The sequence below is a fragment of the Protopterus annectens genome, chromosome 8.part1 (genome assembly GCF_019279795.1).
Source record: "Protopterus annectens isolate FY-2018-M chromosome 8.part1, PAN1.0, whole genome shotgun sequence".
Lineage (NCBI taxonomy): Eukaryota > Metazoa > Chordata > Ceratodontiformes > Protopteridae > Protopterus > Protopterus annectens.
The window spans coordinates 192,515,397-192,536,238 of NC_056742.1; positions in this window are offsets into that span (position 1 = coordinate 192,515,397).

The following is a 20,842-nucleotide window of genomic DNA, read 5'->3' on the forward strand; positions in this document are numbered from 1 at the left end:
ACTCTCTAGTTTTTTTTTATTTTTTATGTCTCTAATATGTTCCTATAACCGAACCCTAAAACTCCTATAAGTTTCCCCTATGCAGAACTTATTGCATCCACATCTCACCACATAAACTAGCCCCTCAGTATTACAACTGTATTCATACCTAGCTGTAAATTTAATACCATTAATATAGGGAAAAGAACTCAGCACATAATGACAGATGGAACAGCCATCACATGGAACAGTGCCCTTATTTGTGCTTAAATTCCTAGGTTCATAGGTTGGTACTAGGCTATCGGTCCTAGGGCCTATACAAGTCTAGCTAAACAATTCCCCGGATATTTCCTCCCACAGTATTTACTTCCCTGGACCCCCGTCTAGCAGGGTGACTGATGTGATCCCCAGGGTGAGTTTCCTATCTCCCATCCAATCGTCAAGGTTCCTTTTGTAGAGGGCCAAGGAGGCACTCTGCTTGACATGTATGGGCAGTCTGTTCCAGAGTATGTGGAGTCTCTGGGTCAAGAACCTATCCCTCTAGCATGTTTTGATCATTGTGATGACAAGGTTTAGATCCCTGGAGCATGTGGCTCTGAGGGATTGGGATTTCTTTAAGTAGAGCATGTCCAACAGCTCAGGGTTTGACATGGCCTTGTATGTTAAGCAGAGATCGCCTCTGAGTAGATGATTTGCCACAGAGTATAGCTGGAGTTTTTTTAGATGGTGAGCATAGGGCATCTGATTTAGGCCTGTTATTCTTTTAGTGAGGTATTTCTGTAGACTTTCCAGCTGTTGCAGATGGCTTGTGAGGTACATACCAAACTAGGTGTTGTTCTCTATAATGGGTCTAATGTGGGATGAGTACAGTGAACAATGACCTCCTCTTTTCCAGATGAAAAGCCCTTAGTGATGAGATGTGCCACATAAAAGGATTTCCTGACTGTTGTGGTGATGTGGTTATCAAAAGTGAGACCATGGTCCACTCTAAGTTTCTCATCACACTTTCAGTGTTTAGTGTACTGCCACCTATGTGGTGATTCATGGGTACTTGTTTTTTTCCCAAAGGGGATAATTATACATTTCTTGGCATTAAGCTTGAGCCTATGGCTCTGGCACCAAGCATCTGTTTATGTAAGGCCCTTTGTAGAATATCCACATAATTTGGGGATTCAATAATGGCTCCTAGTTTGCAGTCATCTGTGAACTTTGTTAGCCAGAGTCCCTTGGTGTTGGCCTGTACTTCAGAGAAGTAGATGCCAAACAAGAGCGGTCCCAAAAATGAACGCTGAGGTACTCCACTTGTCACTTGTCTGGAGCTAGATTTGGAGTCGGCTACTTTTACAGTCTGGGTTCTATCAGTAAGCCAGTTGGCAACCCATAGAGTGATGTAGGGATTTATGCCCAGCTTAGTAATTGTATCTATGATTCCAGAGTGGGGGAATGGTGTCAACAGCCTTGGCAAGGTCCAGATAGGTGGTTTGGACTGACTTACCCTCGTCCACAGCTCTGGACACTGATTTGAAGAAGTCAATCAGGTTCAGTAGACAAGATTGGCCCTTCACGAACCCAAACTGGGTGGGGTCCAGTGTTTGAAGGTTGCCAATGTCTTTGTTTATAAGTTCCCTGATAATTCATTCCATGCCCTTGCAGATCAGGCTCATCAGACTGATTGGACGGTAGTTCCTGGGATCCAATATGGATCCTCCCATGTGGAGTGGGATAACTGTAGCTGTGCACCACTCAGTAGGCACGAAGCCTGAGGTGAGGCTATGATTAAACATGACACTTGGATGAGGTGCCATTTCATTTTATAGTTCATGTAGTACACAGCCCGGGATGTCATCTGGTCCCATGTAAGCTGTATTCTTAGCTTTGGAGAGTGCAGTTTCTACCTGTGTGGCCATGATTACCGGACTTTGGCAAACTTATTGAGAAGGGCCGTTTAGGTGGTGACATGGGGGTGAAGTTGGCACTAAATCGATCTGCCAGGATATTGGCAATATCCTTAGGATCAGTATATTTAATGCCATTCTGTTGTAGCTCAGAGCAGATCGGAGAATTGCCATTTAGCTTCTTGACATAACTATAGAATGCCTTGTGGTTGTCTTTGGAATCTTTAGCAATTTTATTTTCATAACTAGCTTTGGAGGATTTTATGAGGGATCTCAGCCTCTTATTGAGGCTGGTAAGGGGTTTTTTTGCATCCTGGGATTTTCCTCTTTTCTGCGACAGTTTCTTTCTTCTGTTGTATAGTTTGTTTATGACAGGGGACCACCATATTGGCTTCCTTTTTTGGAGGAGAGTGTCTTGGTTCTATTTGGGATGACATGATTCATGCATGAGTGGATGTGCTCATACAATGCCTTAGTGCTGGATTCAGCAGTCAAACTTTCAGATCCCGTCTGCATGGGTGCCATGAAGTTTGCCACTTCTGACTTAAGTAGCCTGAAGTTGGCTTTGGATAAGTTTTTTACAGAGGTTTCTTTGCTGGGGGGTGGGGGTCAAAGGTGATTTGCTTATGGTCAGACCTGATCAATGAGGGGGTGACCACTGGTGTGGAGAATCTATCTCCCATGTTGGCAAGGACCAGGTCTAGGATATTGGACCCCCTGGTGGGGCAATGGATTAGTTGATCCAAGGTTTTGGAATTTATGAATTCCGAGAACCGTTGGGAAAATATTTTGGTACCCGAGTAGTTTTCCCAGTTAATGGCAGGGTAGTTGAAATCACCCAGTATTATGGTGTTTGGTTGTATCTTAATATTTTCCAATATGTTTAGAAAGGTGTAGTGAGAATCTTGGGGCATGGTGGGGGATCTGTAGCAAGCTACAATTTGGATTGCAGTCTTACCTAGTGTTAGTTGCACCTGGAGAATTCCAGATGCATTGTGTTGGGCAACTAGCCTGGAGGTGTGAATATCCTTGGTGAATATGGACACTCCTCTACCTTTAATGTTTCGGTCTTGGTTTGGTGGCCAAAATGTGTGGTAAGAGTTGTAGTCTGGTATTGCAGGGGTGCTCTCTGGAATCTTGAACCAGGTCTAAGTTACTGCGCAGATATCAATGTTCTCCATTTTTAGGAGTGCCTCAAGAAAGTGCATTTTGAGGGTTAGACTTCTAGCATTAAGTAGCATTACCTTCAGGTTTTGCATGCTTGTATCTGTTACGGTGGTGGCTTTGTCCTTTGAGCCTTGCCTAAAAAAGGCACTATAGGGGTGGCAAGAGCTTTAGCCAGTAACCTGAATCTCAGGAGTGACAGGTGCATACCATCTCTGGAAAAAGCACTGTGGTTTGTCGATCATATCATCCCAGGCAGACAGATACTGGATCCCCTTTGAATGACACCAGAAGCTTCGCCAACATTAACATCTGGTAAATAAAATTGGTAATGTACCAGAATATCAGCCACATTCCTAGCTCTTTTATATACAATACTCACAAAGTCAGGTAATATAGAGTTCAAAATTGTATCCCTTAGAAGCATGGGCCGCAAACTACGTGTTTTTTTTAACTATTTCCTTAGTTATAACATTATAGGTTGTCACCAAGAAAATTTTCTTCTGGTCCCCATTATTTCCAACTGTGTTGGTGGATTTGTTTCCACATGTACCAATGTTATATTTCCCACCAACATGGGCATAATGAGAGTATCCCTGGGGGTTAGAAAAACACCTCATATGTCCATGATTTTTTGTTTAGCTTCTCTAACCAAATGAACATCATAGCCTGTTTTGATAAACATATCTTCTGCTTCTGCTATCTCTCTCTCAAAGCTCATGTCACGGCTACAAAGCCTATGAATTCATAAGAATTCATTATAAGAAAGTACCTTGACCAAATGTTTGGGGTGACAACTACTGTCATTTAAAAATATATTTCTATGTTCAAATTTCCTATGGAGACTAGTTGTAAATCCATCTAAGCTAATATCCAGAAAATTCACTTGTGGGCCAAGCTGTATACCATCAAAGCTTAAGCCCATAGTATTAGATTGTAAGTCATCGACAAACCCGAGGGCTTCTGTCTGGCTTCCTTGGCATAATAAAATAAGATCATCAATAAATCTAAGATATAAAATAACTTTTGATCTAAAAAATCATGTCTATAAACAAAATCATCTTCAAGTTTAGCCATAACTAAATTAGCATGGGTTCCTATGACAAGATCGACAACTTGAAATGTCGAAACTGACTTCACCGACAACTGAAACCACCGACAACTCAAATCGCGGAGGTTTCCGAGGTAAGGGATGTAAGTTCGCTACCATGCCTACCATGGTAGCATAACACTGCCACACTTACTAAACCATGGTAGGCATGGTAGCGAATTTACATCCCTTACCTCGGAAACCTCCGCGATTTGCGTTGTCGGTGGTTTCAGTTGTCGGTGAAGTCAGTTTCGACATTTCAAGTTGTCGATCTCGTCATAGGAACCCATTAGCATACATGGGGAGAAAGCCGCCCTCAAAGCAGTGCCCTGTAATTGCCGAACAATGTCTCCATTAAACATAAAAAAATATATTTTTCAAACAAAACATAACTAAATCTATCAAAAAATGAGACATGGGAGAGTCCCCCAGGAAATGGAATAAGGCCTGAATGCCTATTTCATGCTTAATGTTAGTATAAAGACTTTTGACATCCAGGCAGAGCCAAAACATGTTCATATTCCAAACTTTCCCTTTTATTTTGTTCAAAAAGTCCTGGCTATCCCTAATATAAGAGGCTGTACTCATTGCATATTTCTTAAGATGTTCATGTAGCAGCACACCTGTTTTTCACAAAGTACCTTTGTGCAGACACTATAGGTTAGTTAGACCTTTGTGTGTTTTAGGTAGACAGTAAAAAAACTGCCATAAAGCAGTTTTCCACTCCAAACTTCTTTTCCACATCCTTAGAGGTAAAATGCCCCAACCTAACAACAGTTGGTACTCCTTAATAGCTTCAAAGTAATCAGAAACATCTCATTTTCTATAAGTTTCCACATTGTTCAAATGTTTATAACACATCTGTAAATATTGTGTAAAATGCATGATTACTATCTGGTTTCCTTATCAGATGGTTTAACCACCTGTCTTCTGTCATTACCAAATTCCAATAGGGCTGCCATTGCTGCTTAGTTAAGTTAAAGCATATATTAGACGTATTCTCTATGCAAGGCCAGTACATTTGTTCAACCTCAAAATTAAGTGTAACAAAATATCCTTGCAAAGTGCTGTTTAGAAAAGGTGAAATAAAAGAGCTTTTAACAGAGATAGCATCAGTGTTCAGTTGGGAATAAGCATTAAAGTCATTCTCAAACAAGTCTTCCTGAGATGACAAACAAGTGAAAAGAATCATCAGCACCACTTTCATAACAGTCAGTAGGCACAACCCCTCCCTCTTGTTTAAAGTAATACATCAAATGCAGTTTTCTACTGAAAGAAAAGATTTTACTTTTAAGTACATGTATTGGTATAAATTTAAGGCCAAGACATAATGCAGACATAACCACATCAGAAATGTCATGTTTGTACAGATTTAACACATGTAAATTGTCACAAAATACATTAATACCAGAGTTTTTTCTTGTTATGCTGTCTCTTATTATTATAGTTCTTTTGCTGACCCCATTCATTGCGGCCCCATTTTCTGTTCTGGCAAAACTGGAATTCCAAAAGCGGTTCTGCATATCTTTCAAATTTTGTGCTTTCAGCAGGACAGGAAACTGTTCCACATTCTCCTCAGCTCCAGCAATCACATTCTCCTCAGCTCCAGCAATCAGATCTGCCTCCTCAGAATCAGCAGAAACTGAGGAAGGAGCAGAAACATTTTTACCCCAACTAACATCATTGCCACCACTATTACTTCTGCTTCTAGATGACAAAGATCTATTGTTTTTTCTTTTCCAAAGAAACACTTTATCAAGACTGTAATCCTTAATGTCTCTATTAATTTTGTATCTTTTACACTCAACTAGTAATTCTTCAAAGTCCACAAGTGTGCCATTAATTTCTTCCAGCATACTAGTCAATTTAACAGATGCTAAAAGTTTACAAGTTCAACACTCACCATTCTGTTCTCTTCTTTAAGCCTTCGCTTCTTTAACTCATCCATCTCAATTAGGATGCGTACCCATTCAGTGGAACACTGGTGAGCTGCCTGTACCTATCCCTTTCGAAAGACCATATCCTCAGCATTCCCCTCCTCAAAGGGGGTTGTAGGTGCTTTGTATGCTCGCAGACCTCTCAGGGTAATATTCAGCTGTACATACCGCTGAAGACAAAGAATGTTTATATGCATACTAGCTTGTACAGGAACATATTAAGGACATAAAAAATAAAAAAAAAAATAGAGAGTCCCCTTGGGAGCCATTTCATGACAGCACAGAATTCTGATCCTGATTCTCTTAGGGGTTGTGTTCTGGAAAAAATGCAAGTTGGTATAGGTGAATGTGTGTCCTCAAAAACTAAACTTTTAAAAAAAGAAACCCTCTTGATTTTAAAGTATGGTACTTTGGAGCCTCAGGGACTCAACAAGGAATGTAATTAGAAGTATGTGATTTAAATTGTATGCTTAATTGATTAATTGTCTTGTATAATATGCTGCATTTAAGTATAGAGTGTTTTGTAGTATTTTTACTCTTGGAAGGCTGTGCAAGTCGAGGCACTAAGTGTTTCATTAAAATTGCTTACTTCTTGGATCGGTGGACTTGGTGGTATTTTAAGAGTTTCTAAAAGCAGTTGTTTAAAGCCAGAAATCTGTATTTGGCTGGGTGTTCCAGGATACGTGTCTCAACCTATTGTCTGCAAGGATAACAGTGCATGCAAAGCATGGAAACTTTTTTGCTTCCACAGCATTTTCTGTGCTGCTCAGCAGGACAAAAGTTGTCAGATCACTAGGCATTTAAGATATTAACGTCAGTTATTCCCTGAGATACTATGGCCATGATGGTCAATGAAAAATTCCATACAGAAATGCATTGTTATTGTGATTCTGCATGTATTCAGATGGTTCCACAGTTATGACATCTTATCTTGACTGGCATAGGAAGGTGTGCCCCCCAAAACGTAGTCTCTTATTTGGATCAAGGCTAGATGTGTACATTTGTGAGGCAGATTTAGAAAATGATGCAATCTCTCATTATTTTCATAACCATTGATAATCAGCCCCATATGTGCTCCCTTGAACACCATTTGCCTTGTTGGTGTCTCTCTTGCATTATACATTGACTGCTCATTGCTATTCAAAAACAAGCACACTGTTTGGACAGTCCACACAGTGTTCCCATTGTAAATGAAGCATATACTAATAGAAAAAAGTCTGGCCACTGAAGTACCACTGAGTGTCCTGACTTTCTTTTGGCATATGCTGGATGACACCAAAACGTGAGAAAAGTCAAGTATGTTCTATAAAATGAAGGAAGCATCAATATACCTGATTTTCTTTGCATTTCTCCACTGTCCCTTGTAAAAGTCCCAATTTTCTAAACATGCTAAAACAGCAATGGAGTTTCGAGATTCTTTTTTGTCCATTACTTCTCCTGCACTACACTGATGTACAGTGTAAGCATGGGAATGCAAGTCCAATATGCATGTGCAATACCCTCAGTAAACAAGGAAGAACATTGGTGGAGAATGAAGTGTTGTTATACAATGCAATTATTTAAAAAACATAAGTAACTACTTTCTTAAATACTGTCATTATATACAAGCAAAAATCCACCTCTGTTGTCGGCATATCTGGGTTTACCCATGGTTGGCATTGTTTAATCACTTTGGCTTCACCCTCCTGATCAAACTACACCAACCATAGGTGAATCCTGATATAACCATGCACAGTTGTGGATTATCATTTAACTATGTGATACAAGTGCATGGTTTGGAATCCCACAGAGCAAAAGGATTGCTTTGATGATGGCCACATCCCACAAAGACCAGAACATATGTCCTCCACCTTCTGAATGTTTGCATGGAGTCATTCTGTGCTCACAGTAAGGTCATCAAAATCCACTCTGTTCATGTTCACATTGACTTCTGATACATCTTCAGGAAACAGACCACTTCGCTACCATTTCAGCAGTCACATTTATAATAATTTCTATGGGAACTGCCACTGATCTGTGACTGTGTTGCTATCCACCCTTATCTATTGGGCTTGAATGTTTAACACCTACTGTGCATTTGACTTTGAAAATTCTCCTTAGTCTCATATTACCTTTTCATGCTAGTGAGCACTACAAGTTGAAACTAAGAAGGCCCTTCCATAGACTGCTAACATTTTGTTTGCCTTCCCAGTATTTAGTTCACACTGCAATACTTAGAGTGTTAATCAATTGCTTCCATCTTACTTTATCAACCACTTCTCAGGAACAAGCCTGTAATTAGTGTTTCTATTTTGCCCCTGGTGAGACAGGGAGAAGAGAGTTCTAGGTTTCCTAAGTACTACCAATCATGGAGAAATCTAAAAAGTGCTTCTTGGATACCAGTGTGGAATTAATGATCTATTATGTTTCTAGTGAGAAAAGGAGATGAGAGGCATTATTTTCCTTTCATTAGAGGCTTCCAGTAACTGAAATGTCTGCAAACTGCCTGTTGGCAGCCAGTATAAAAGTATTGCTACTGTGTTTGATTCTGGTCAGAGAAGGGAAAGAAGGGCATTGGTCCACAATGTTCTGTCACTGGACAATGAGTTTCCTTTACTGATGTGGTTGCTGTCTTAGTGGAAACCTCTTCAGCTTTAATTCATAAATATTGGGCTGTTGTACTTGCAAGTAAGGATATCTTCGTAAAGAAGACTACAACATGTATTCATACCCCTTTTATATCTGGGGTGAGGTTTCTGATCACCAAAGAGCCTGTCACCTGCTCCTCGGGATTTGGATTTGAATTAGGGCTGCTGTTCTGCTTTGAGTGAGAGAAGGAGTAAAAAGGTATTTTTTCCTGTCTGAGTGTAGATGAGGTGAGTCCAGCACTAGTAATAACCAAGTAGAAGCTAATGAACAAATCAGCACTCTTCTTTTTTGACAAACTTCTGTTTTATCACTATGTTCTGCTAAATTAATCATCATCTAACTTAACTTCAGATTACCACACTAAATACCTCACCCATACATCCTCAGGGTCTTTTTAGTCGTCTTCCTCCAGCCCCTGAGTATTACAACCAGCAGCTATTCTCCACTCTTTGATAACATTTCTCTAAATCTACTCTCACCCTACCTGTGGCCATTCTAATTGCATTAGGTTGACAGCAAGTTAGTTTAGCAACTAGCTTAAGCTTACCAACTGTTCACTGATAGTACATTCAGTGAGAGATGCACATATTTAAGAAACATGAACATAGACCTCTTGCATCAATCCATTATTGATAAGACATTTATCTTCATAACATTACGTTGGTCACAACACACCACTAATTCCATATGTTATGATGAGACCACAAAGAAAAATTAGCTAAAGCCTCCCAGACCACACAGTAAAAGATATTAGCATCCAGTGCACAAGGCAACACCTACTCCTTCTCCATTCAAACAAACTGCAACTATACACAGATCCTTTGAGTCAACAAGAAAGCAGATCTAAACCTCGAAGGCCCAATAAGTGTGCTTTTATAAAAGGAAAAGTTTTTGTCAAAGGAGACACTATAGGTAGGCATACAGATTCCATACTCATCAGATAGGACATGAATATGGTGACTGTGATCTTACTGTCTGGTTTATTACCCATAATGTCATAAAGGCCATAAGGTCCCTTAAACCAGAAAAAAATATGACTTGTGTCTTAGTGTGGGCCCATGTGGGAGTGAATGACCTAAGGTGCTCCAGCCAGAGTAATATACACACACACAGAGACATCATGAAGCTTACTATGCATGCTTTTTAGGCAGAAAAGGCATTGGTCTTAAGTAGTATCTTTCCTTCACCAAGAATGATACCTAAATACCAAGCAAGATAACTGGCTTTAACAACTGGCTAAGAAGTTGCTATCATTCTACTTGGATGCATTATGGGTTGGCATGGGATGAGATGGTAGTTAAGACTTCATCTTTCACCAGGGATGGCTTACATCTCTCATACCAAGGCTTCACCATACTAGCTGAAGCCTTTGCTGCACTTATAGCATCTTTTTAAGCAGAATGTCCCTAACATGACATTCTTACAAAGCCACCTCAAAGCCAAATCCAGGCAACAGCATGATGGCATTATTCAGTTCTAAGTGTCTAAACAGAAAAAAATCCAGAACTAAACTCCCTCAACTTAAAACCCATACAAATCTGTGTAGCTACTGTGACAGTTTCAGGGTAGTAACAACACTGCCTGTATATCAGGGTTTATTGTCTATCATACCTTCTGGCCTTTAGGAATCTGTAGGGGAAGTATCTGTATTTGTCAGAAACACCATCAATTCACATCAGATTATTAACAACCCTTACTAGGAGTTCTAGATCATCCTTAACAAATCTAACTATTACTTAATTTCCAACTAGAGATCCACATCAATGTCCCACAAACATCCCGGAATTTGTTTTAATACAACTTAGTGGTTAAATATCAAACCAAATACCTTTTTGTTTGGAGATCTCAATTGCCCAGGCACTGATTGTCTCAATTACACTTTTTAAATGGGTATACTTAGCAAACACTTTTTAGCTAGTAATACCACACACAAAAAAAAAATAAAAATAAAAAATAAAAAAATAAAATAGCCTCTGCATATCTCCTACCTTCACTACTATATGGTGCCCCCATTTACACAATCTTTAGCAACTCTGACTGACAAAATCAAATAAAGGTATAACAAGAGAGCTAAATTTTCCACTAATCAGTTTACTAAATTTCACCACTGCCTAATCTTAAAAAAATTAAATTGCCTAGAACTATCATACCCTTTCTCTATTTCCCAGTTATCAACCGTTAATAATATGATCTGCAAATCTCAAAAATGCACTACACTACAAGCCTTAATGAAACCCTGTGCCTCTGCATGATCACTGCAATCCACAGACAAGTACCTATTAACCATGTCTAAAACTCAGAACTCTGTTTATCTGTTCATGTACTCAAATTATGTCTCCAAAATCTTGAATAATATCCCTACCACAATCACGCAACAAATCAACCTACCCAGATTCAAAAACATGCTATAACAATGCTTTAAAAGCATGTGACTCTGCTCTTGCACCTCTCCAGGCAAGACAACCCTGGCCTTACACACCTACATTACCCCCATATACCTCAACAGAGCAAATTCCCAATGTAAATTTGCTGCTGTCTTCTATCCTTTGTCCTTACTGTCATTTCTACTGCCTGTACTTATCACCAACACATTTTCCCTCCATCAAAATTCCAGCTCACACTCACAATCTTCTATATCAAGTTACTTCACTATAACTTTCTTTTTTGGTGTATTGCCTAATATATATGCACACAACTTACTTTTCCTCACATACTCTTTGAATATTACTCTAATCATATCCTCTCTGCTTTTCACTCATGTCTCTCTTATCCTATCCATACATTTAAAACTGTAATTCGACATTTAAACCTCACTGTATTTGTCAATTTGTCTAGTATAAATATATAAATAATCTTTATTTTACTGACTGCAGATTTTCTCTAATATAGCTGCTCTTCAGTTATTGTATACCTATATTGTATCTTTAAACATTACATGCTTCTATAGTGTATAAAATTGCCTATTTTGTAAATGAATCTGGCCCCCACTCACCCAGGCATCCCATGAAAAAGAGCTATCACAACCCAGTTGGACTATCCCAGTCAACAAAAGCAATAAATTAAATAAATTAAATAAATAAATAATAATGCATTTCTTAGGCTTTGCTAATACTGGCGCACTGAAGTAAATTGTAAAACTGCACAACAGAGGTCCTAATATTCTTGGCATGGTTCTTATCGATCTCACCCCTGCCTTTACTCCAACGTGCAACTCCTCATCCCTGGTTAAATCTGACTCAGTCATCTTCATTTTCAGGCATATTAGAACCACCCCATTGACAAATGAGGCCATCTTTAAGGACATCTCTAGGGCAATCCTACTTCAGCTTGTAGAAGACCTATGAAACATTCCCAACAATACTCCACAAATAGATCAAACGGAGAGAGCTGCTCATTCGCATCCAGTTTCTACCAGCACTAAGTAGCTCCCTAGAAAAGTCTGTACCCATCTGCCTTTAATATAGTGATAAACTCAGTTAAAAAGTCTCTGGTGGAACTTCCGTATTAATAAACTATATAACAAAAGAAGAAAATGATGACAAATATTAAGAAATCCCAATCCCTGTTTCTCAAAAATCACACTGAAACATATCAGCAAAGACTTTAAGAGCACTATTAGAACATGTAAAGCAGAATGCAAAGCCTTAAAGGAACTAGAAGTCATTCTTCAGTTATGTCAAGAAAGTAATGTGTAATGTACAGCAATGTAGAGGTCATCTACAACAACAGTCACATTTCAATACCACGGATATGGACAATATATTAGCAGACAAATTAATGCTAAGCTTATCCCACATATACATGTTTTGCACCCAGATTCCTATGAAATGATTATCACTTTGGAACAATTCTTAGAATCCCTGTCAAAGACTAAAAATAATATACCTATAAGACTAATAACCTACCAGGCTGCAGTCTTATTAGTGTGCACTATCTAAGCCACAACTTAAACTGTTTGACCTCAGCCTTAAACACAAGGCTTTTTCCTGTTGCCTAAAGCAGGCACTGTGACTCATCTGCACAAGGGTTGCCCCTGTACGGACACAGGTTATTATAGGCCAATCAACCTTATCAATCTTATATGCAAAACTATGGAACATTTCATCACCGAAATAATTTATGCAGACATAAGCAACTTAATCGATCTTATTCCCATTCTGTATGATTTCTGAAATGCTGGTCTTTTTTTCGGAACCTTGTAAGCTTCATTAAAAGGGTAATAGAGGCTGTTGTCACTGTTTTCTCTGTGTACACTGCTTGTCTTGCCCTGGAAAAGGCATTGAACACTATCCTTAACCAGGATATTATTAAACAGTAAGACAAACTTCATGTAGATCCCTGCTTTGTCTACAGGACTACAAATTATCTATCCAGCTAAGCCCAAGTTCTGAGTATAGCTGGTACCCATTCTGAATGTAAAACTGTTAAGTAGTGTAGTACCACTGGTGTCAATGGTGAACCCTCTCCTATTTGCCATTTATCTGCAGACATCAAAGCCAAAATATAGTTGACAAAATTTGCTGCTCATCCATTGGTACTAAACTGCATCAACTAGGGCTAGAATTGTGTAGTAAAAACAGTATCAATCCAAATGCAGAAAAGTACAGCACAGTAACATTCAACAAAAAGGCTGCTCCACTTCATTTGTTAGAAATGATACTACTGTTTAGATAAGGACATAAAAACCCTGAATACATAAATGAACATCTATCTCATTCAGTCATTGTGTTTCTGCTACAGTCAAGAAATCCTTTTATCAAAAGGATACCAAAATACTTAACTCAACTAAAAGACTATAAAGAATATATACTTTCAGAAGTAAAACATTTTTTAGACATAAATAATACTCCTGAAGTCTCCATTGTCTATGTTTGGGATGCCTTAAAATCATATCTATATGGACAAAGTATCAGATGGTATAATAATAAAAGGAAATCTTGGGATAAGGAACTGTTAGATATTCAAAGTAAATTAGACTCTTATAAACATAATAATAAAGAAAATATTATGGACAAGAAAGTTATTGAAGAAATAAACAAACTAAATGAGAAATACAAAGACATTTTAACTCATAAAGTTAAAATAACTTTAGAAAAATACAAGTTTTTGTCTTATTCAATAAGCCCCAAATATTTACATAGACTTAAAAATAAAACAAAAAGGTTGAATAAACAAAACCATATCAAAGAAATCTTTTCTCTAAGGAAAAAGAAGAATGTTTCTAGTATACCAGAAATACTAGATGAATTTAGAAATCACTTTCACAAAATTAACCATAATAACATTAACATGGAACCTAAAGATAAAATAAAAGAGTTTATAACCACAAACATGAATAAAAAGCTTAATAAACAACAGATTAAACTATTGGACAAAAGTATTTCATATACAGAGGTTATTACACAAATAAATAAGCTTAAATCAAACAAAGCACCGGGTAACGATGGCATTATACCAGAGATATATAAAATCCTCTCTAAAAGTACATATTCATTAATACATAAGGTTTTTATTTTGGCCCAAACTGAGTTAATAACCCCCCCATCTTGGCAATATACATTTATTTCGCCAATTTTAAAACCTAATAAAGATCCAACTAGATGTACTTCATATCGACTCATCTCATTACTTAATGTTGATTATTATTATTTTTGCTGACAGACTGAAGACAATCATCCCCGGCATTATAGATATAGATCAGACAGGCTTCATTGTAAATAGAAATACTTTTGATAATATAAGAAGAACTTTAACATTAATTGATTTTGCAAATAGGAAAAAGAAAGATTTAACACTTATTAGTCTTGATGTAAGTTCAGCATTTGATTCAGTAAGGTGGGACTATCTGTTTACCTTACTAAAGTGCACAAACTTCTCAGATGCATTTGTAAATCTAATTGAACATTTATACAAAGGAACTTTGGCTTATATTAAGGTAGGAACATATGTTTCATAAAAATACCCATTTTTAAAGGTACAAAACAAGGATGTCCACTTTCTCCACTATTATTCTTTTTAGTAATGGAGCCTTGGGCTAATTTGATCAGAAACAGTACTGACATAGAGGGTTTTGAAATAGATGAAAATATAACATCCAAAATTCAACTTTTTGCAGATGATGTTCTAATTACATCAGCAGGATCTAATTCTTCTATGCAGTCTCTATTTGATAAAATGATGAATTTTAAAAGTATTTCTGGTTTAATATTCAATGAAGAAAAAACTAAAATACTACCTATATATACACGAAAAATATTCTCATTAGTGATTTTACTAAATATGTACCCAATTCAGGTCAGATAACTTATTTAGGTATAATACTATCTAAAGATATTAAATCTATTATATATAATAATTATAATACCTGTTTTCTTAATATACAAAACCTTTTAATACCTGGAATAATATGTTTTTACTATGGAGGAGAGACTTACAATTATTAAAATGATAATATTCCCCAAGATTTTATACTTAATACAATCAATAATACTTCCACCTACAAAAATAATTATCAAGAAACTGAATACACTAATGTTAAATTTCCTATGGGCACCTAATAGACCTAGGATTGCATTAAAGAAACATACTAATAGCTGGTCTCAAGGGGGTATTTCTTTTCCAGACTTTAATTTATATACTATCTCTTCTATTGTAAAAATTATTACTTTATTAATAGATCAGTCATATGTTGCAAAATGGAAAGATTATTGGGAGCTAATTAGTATGCACTTCATGAAAATCTCCTTAACACATAAAAATATGATAGTAAATAACTCCATGTTATGGTTACTAAAGGAATTTTGTACTTCACCTATTACACCTAAACATATGGTTTGTTACCCATTAAACATTATTATTAGCTATCGTAACTTTATATTCATGCACCCTAAGTATAGGGAATGGAATTTTATTATATTCCCTATAATGTATACTCAGGGTATGCTTTTGTCATCTACTTCTGAAGGAACTCATTTAGCTATAGATAATGATCTAAAGTACTGGTATCAGTTGATATCTGATAATAAAGTTAAAAATCTAGATTTCTTAAAACAAGAATTTGATCTAAGAGAAACTTGCTGGTTAGAGGTTCAGACCTTAAGACAACATCTCATTAATAAAATAGATCTAATGTCTATAACAGTTAAAGAATCTATTCCAACACTGATTGATTACTTGATATTAAATTTACAACATAAATTTTCTGATAAAGGTAAACTTTCATACATACATAAAATTATCAGACAAGAAACTTTTTACAGTGTAGATACATACTGGAATTATTTCACTTCTATTAATGGGGACCCACCAAATCAACAAGATAAACAATATATATTGGAATCTGCCTATAGAACTACGTCTTCCATTGTCTGGAGACTTTATACATGGAAATTTGTACATAGATCTTTTTATACACCTTTGATGATGAATAAAATAAATAATAAAGATAATCTATGTAAGAGATGTAATGTAGAAATTAATGCTGACTGGGCTCATATGTTTTATGACTGTATAAAATTGAAAGAATATTGGAAGTCAATTAATGAATTTTTGCAGGCTCTTTTTACAGATAATTTCATTATTTCTAAATCTCTTATATTATTCAACACACCTGTACCTCAAAGTGTTAAAAAGGTTAAGCTTCCCTTGTTATGGTCTATTCTAGCAGTGGCTAGGAAAATAATAACCAGAAATTGGATTTCAGATACACCTCCTTCGTTCAATGAATTTAAAAATGTTATGAATATAGTGTGCCATATGGAAATAAACACAATTAGGTCAAGAACAGCTAGAAAAACATCTTATTATATTGTATGGGATAATTTACAAAATTTGTTAAAAAATCCTAATTTCAATAACATGGTATGTTAGTTTAATTAATTGATCTGATTGTAGTGGATGTCTTTGTAAATACTTTAGTTGTTTTGTTGAATGTTATAATCATATCTATTTTTAATTACTTGTATAAAATTGTTATGATATTTCTCTTGTATGTTAAAACAATAAACCTGTTTTGAAAAAAAAAGAAATCCTTTTATGTGGCCCAGATAATTTCCAAGGGAATTTCTTCAAGGTCTTTAACAAACAATCATCACTATACTATTTCCTTATCAGATATACCACTGAATACAGTGACACATCTGGTATGCACAAATCCAAGCATATTGTTCAACTGCAATCACCGCATTCAATTTTTAAATAGAAAACATTAAAAGACTTAAATCTATCAACTATCTCAGTAGACTAGCATAACTCTTCTTGTACGCCATTGACATTACAAACATCAGTAAATGGCACCTAAATTTTTGCCATCAAATATAAAATACTTGTTGCGATAGGTTTCTAACTGAATGCATTCCCAGCCTATGGAATAGGTTACCACTACAGCTCAAGAGAAGTAGAACTTTAACTACCTTTAAGACCTAGTGCTAAAGACTGGATGATTGGATGAATAGACACAAATTTCCAACACAGTTATCACGTACGTCCTTGCATGAGTTACAAGATGAACAATATACTTGAAAGAAATGCCAGAAACTTTTAAGTATATAATTAAAGGTGTATAAGGCTAGCCAGAATTGTTGCTGGCTCAATCAGCACCCTAGGCTAATACCACAAGCCATTGCCCCCTTGCTTTCAGGCCTAAGTGAAAAGCAAAAAACACTGTTTACTTAATAACCCTGTCACAAAATTGTAGCACTCGGGTTATTACAGTTGACATTCATGACCCCCCCCCCCCATACCTCCCAACTCAACACATTTTTCCTCATGTTTTTGGTCTGTTCTTGTTAAAATTAGTGGTTTTCTGGCAAATCACTGAGGACTGAAGTCACTAAGTAATGACAAACATTTGAGTTTGAGACTATATTATCCTTCAGAAAATAAATGCTTGCACAAACCCTGCTATTCTAGCAACTTATTAAGTTTATAGCAACAATATTTAAAATCTGCCCATATTTTTGTGCCTTTGCCCCACCCCCATTATTTTTAGGCTCTGCCCAGATTTCTTGCACTGAGAGTTTGAGAAGTATGATACCCCCCAAAAGCTAGCTATTCAACTGCAGAGAAAAAAAAACTCCCCTATAATCAGAACACAGCATTATTAGTCTCTCAGTTGTATCCAAACACCTTTCAGCTAGATCTTCCATTGAGGAGCACCGCAGAGCTCAGATTTAAGTGCAAATGCAGTACCAGCTTTCACTCATTCATTGATGATGGTTCCTGATCATGCCTCCCCAACCCTATGTGCCTTGGTGCAATTGCTGCTATCATACCACCCAACATAGTCTTCTGAGGCTGGGCATTATATGGTCCTTAGATCATATGTATAGTATTTTTTTCTAAGTTAATGTCTTCCTGTGGTTTGGTGTGGACCATATTTTGTTGACTACATAAACAATGACTTGTCCTTCAATCCTGCAGGAAATAAGAATTCACACTGGAGATATGAATTGTCATTACTCTTAAACCTTTGCATCATGCACTTGTTTAGGTCTGTTGACCATCCAGTGGATTTTATCCATTCATTGCCACAGTAATATAAATGAAGAATTGAGGGTCTAAATTCCTTATTGTGACTGAACTTTTAATGTTGTTGAAGGAAAGGTGACTGCCCCTTATGATTGTATGTTGCAAGCAGATGCAGTGAATAAATTTGAAACATGGTCATTATCCTGCTGTGCCAATTAATAACTTGTTTCTATTTTATCATTACAGTATGTATTTATTATATGATTGGAAGACCTGCTTAGGAAAACACCTCTAAGTCATGGTGATACTAATACCTACAACATCAAAGACTAAACCAACTTTACTAGAAGCAGAGAAGATAGTTACAGAAATAAAACAACTGGAATTGAGATCTTTAGAAAAGGTTAGGAGCAAACTCCATAAGAAAATGTGAATTATGTGATCATTACATGCAGAGGAGGAATGATGTTTAAAAAAGGCAGGATTTGAATGAGCTATGTGATGGTTGATTGACAATGACTGGATATGTTATAAGTGATGTATAATGTTTGCAGCTACAGTTGTGTTGGTATGGTTTGTTATGGATAATGTTTGCAACTGAGATTATATCAGCGTGGTTTATTTTCATTTATATTAATGTAGGCTTGCATGTCATACATGATAATTTAATAAAGATGTTTCTTGTTTAAAAAATAAAATAAAAAATAATCTTAATTGGCAAAATTTACTTGACAGGAAGAAGATTTTCACTTAATAAGCTGCCGTTGTAGGGGCTGCTACCATGTACAAGGGAACCAAAAGGGAACAAACAGCAGAGAGGAAAAAAGGCAACTGAACTGAAAACATTCTTCAAAACAAAGTGAAAAGTGTGTGTGTGTGTGGGGGGGGGGGGGGATCAACTGAAAGGTGCAGACCACAGCATACCACTATGGAAAAAAATAATTAAAAAATAATGTAGCTAAATAAATATTTAAATATTTTAATTATTTTCTTACCTGTATTTGATTAAAAAGACTGGCCCTACCTGGCCACTGGCCAACAGCAAGAACACTAAAATTGAGGACCCCTAACTAATGTCAAAATGTAGAGAACAGCAGGGAAGCCTTTCTTTATTAAGGACAGCCACTTGGTGAGCATAGCTTGCTGAGCAGAGAAATTTGTCTGTGCCACTAAATATAATAAAAGGATGAAGTAAATATTGTGCTATATCAGTTGTAGAATTCATCCTTGATGGATATGCATTGTATTTTATACCTTTTCTATTATTCATATATGTAATTTATGTCAAGATTTATAAATGTTAATTATATGAATATTCTTACGGCCAGAACCAGCCTGGTGGTGTAGAGGGATAAAGCCCTCACTATAACCCAGGTAATCCAAGTTGATTAGCTGCTCTGGGGACTGACAGAGCATCAGTGAGGGATGGGAGTACCCATTAAAGGTGGGAGGGTGTTCACTGATAAGCTCCCAAAAGGGAGGTGTGGTTCAAAGATAGGAATTTCCCTCAGTCATATTCAGTAAGCATGATGAGCAGGGAAATGGAGGGGGTAGACCATACATTTCAGAAGTACAGATGAGCAGAGCCCCAAGGGCACCTTCAGGATCCACAACCAGCCGCATCAAAAATGGAGTAAGTCTAGGTGGGTTGTAGAGTAGCTGGTAGACCTGGAGTGAACATTGGTTACTTTGTGGCTGGAACAGTCCAGTAAAAATGAAGTCTGAAGGGACCAAAAAAGCCTCTTAGAGACAGATTCAAAAAGACAGAAAGAACAAGTGTTTTGGAATCTAGCCGCACAGTGTAAACCTATTTATAAATTGACCTTACAGAGAAGTTACTTACACCGAGAACAAGTCTTTCAGAGACAGGACAGACTTACACTGAGAGCAAGGCTTTTGGAATTCTTTATCTTCCTGAGTATTTCTTCTAAAAAAATAATGGGTATTATGTGTAAAACCCATGGACTTATTTAATTTTGGCTGTGGTTCAGGTTGGGACAGAAAGGGTCTCAGATCTGATACGCACACACAATTGGCTGTTGCATGCGATCAAATATATATGTTATCCAGTTCTGCTCCTTTAACTGTAGATAACTAAAATGTTAAACAATTAATCTTAAAATGATTAGAAAAATCCTTCAGGTAGGAAAAATTGTGTCGTAAGCAAAATGTTGACGTATTATTTGAATAATGAGTAACCCCCAAAAAATTGCATTTTCTTTTTTTGCTCTTGTTGTAGCTAACATAACAGCATTATCTTATGAATCAAATCATAGTTGTCATGTTTTGGAGCTGTATATAGACATAACTGACTGTGTGATTTTGTCAACAAGTCGAGATCTGGTTGACATTATTTCTAAATAGAAATAGAGGATTATGGCTAGGTCACCAATTTAATATGCTAAAAAATTGGATTCAAGAAATTCACATTGAGGGGTGAGTTTCTTGTATAGGTTTTGAGTGCACATCAAGAAATAGTTCTGCTCAGCAAACCAGTCATAATTCTTTGTAGTATACTGAGGTTTAACCTAACCCAATATATTACAGCTTACTAAAGAAAAGGGGGCTAGGACAATGAAGCATGGCGCTGATTTGACATTTCTAACACACTTACTGTTGTTGCCACACAGGCATTGGGAAGAAGTAGTGTCATTTTGACACTTCACTCTGACCCTCTTATT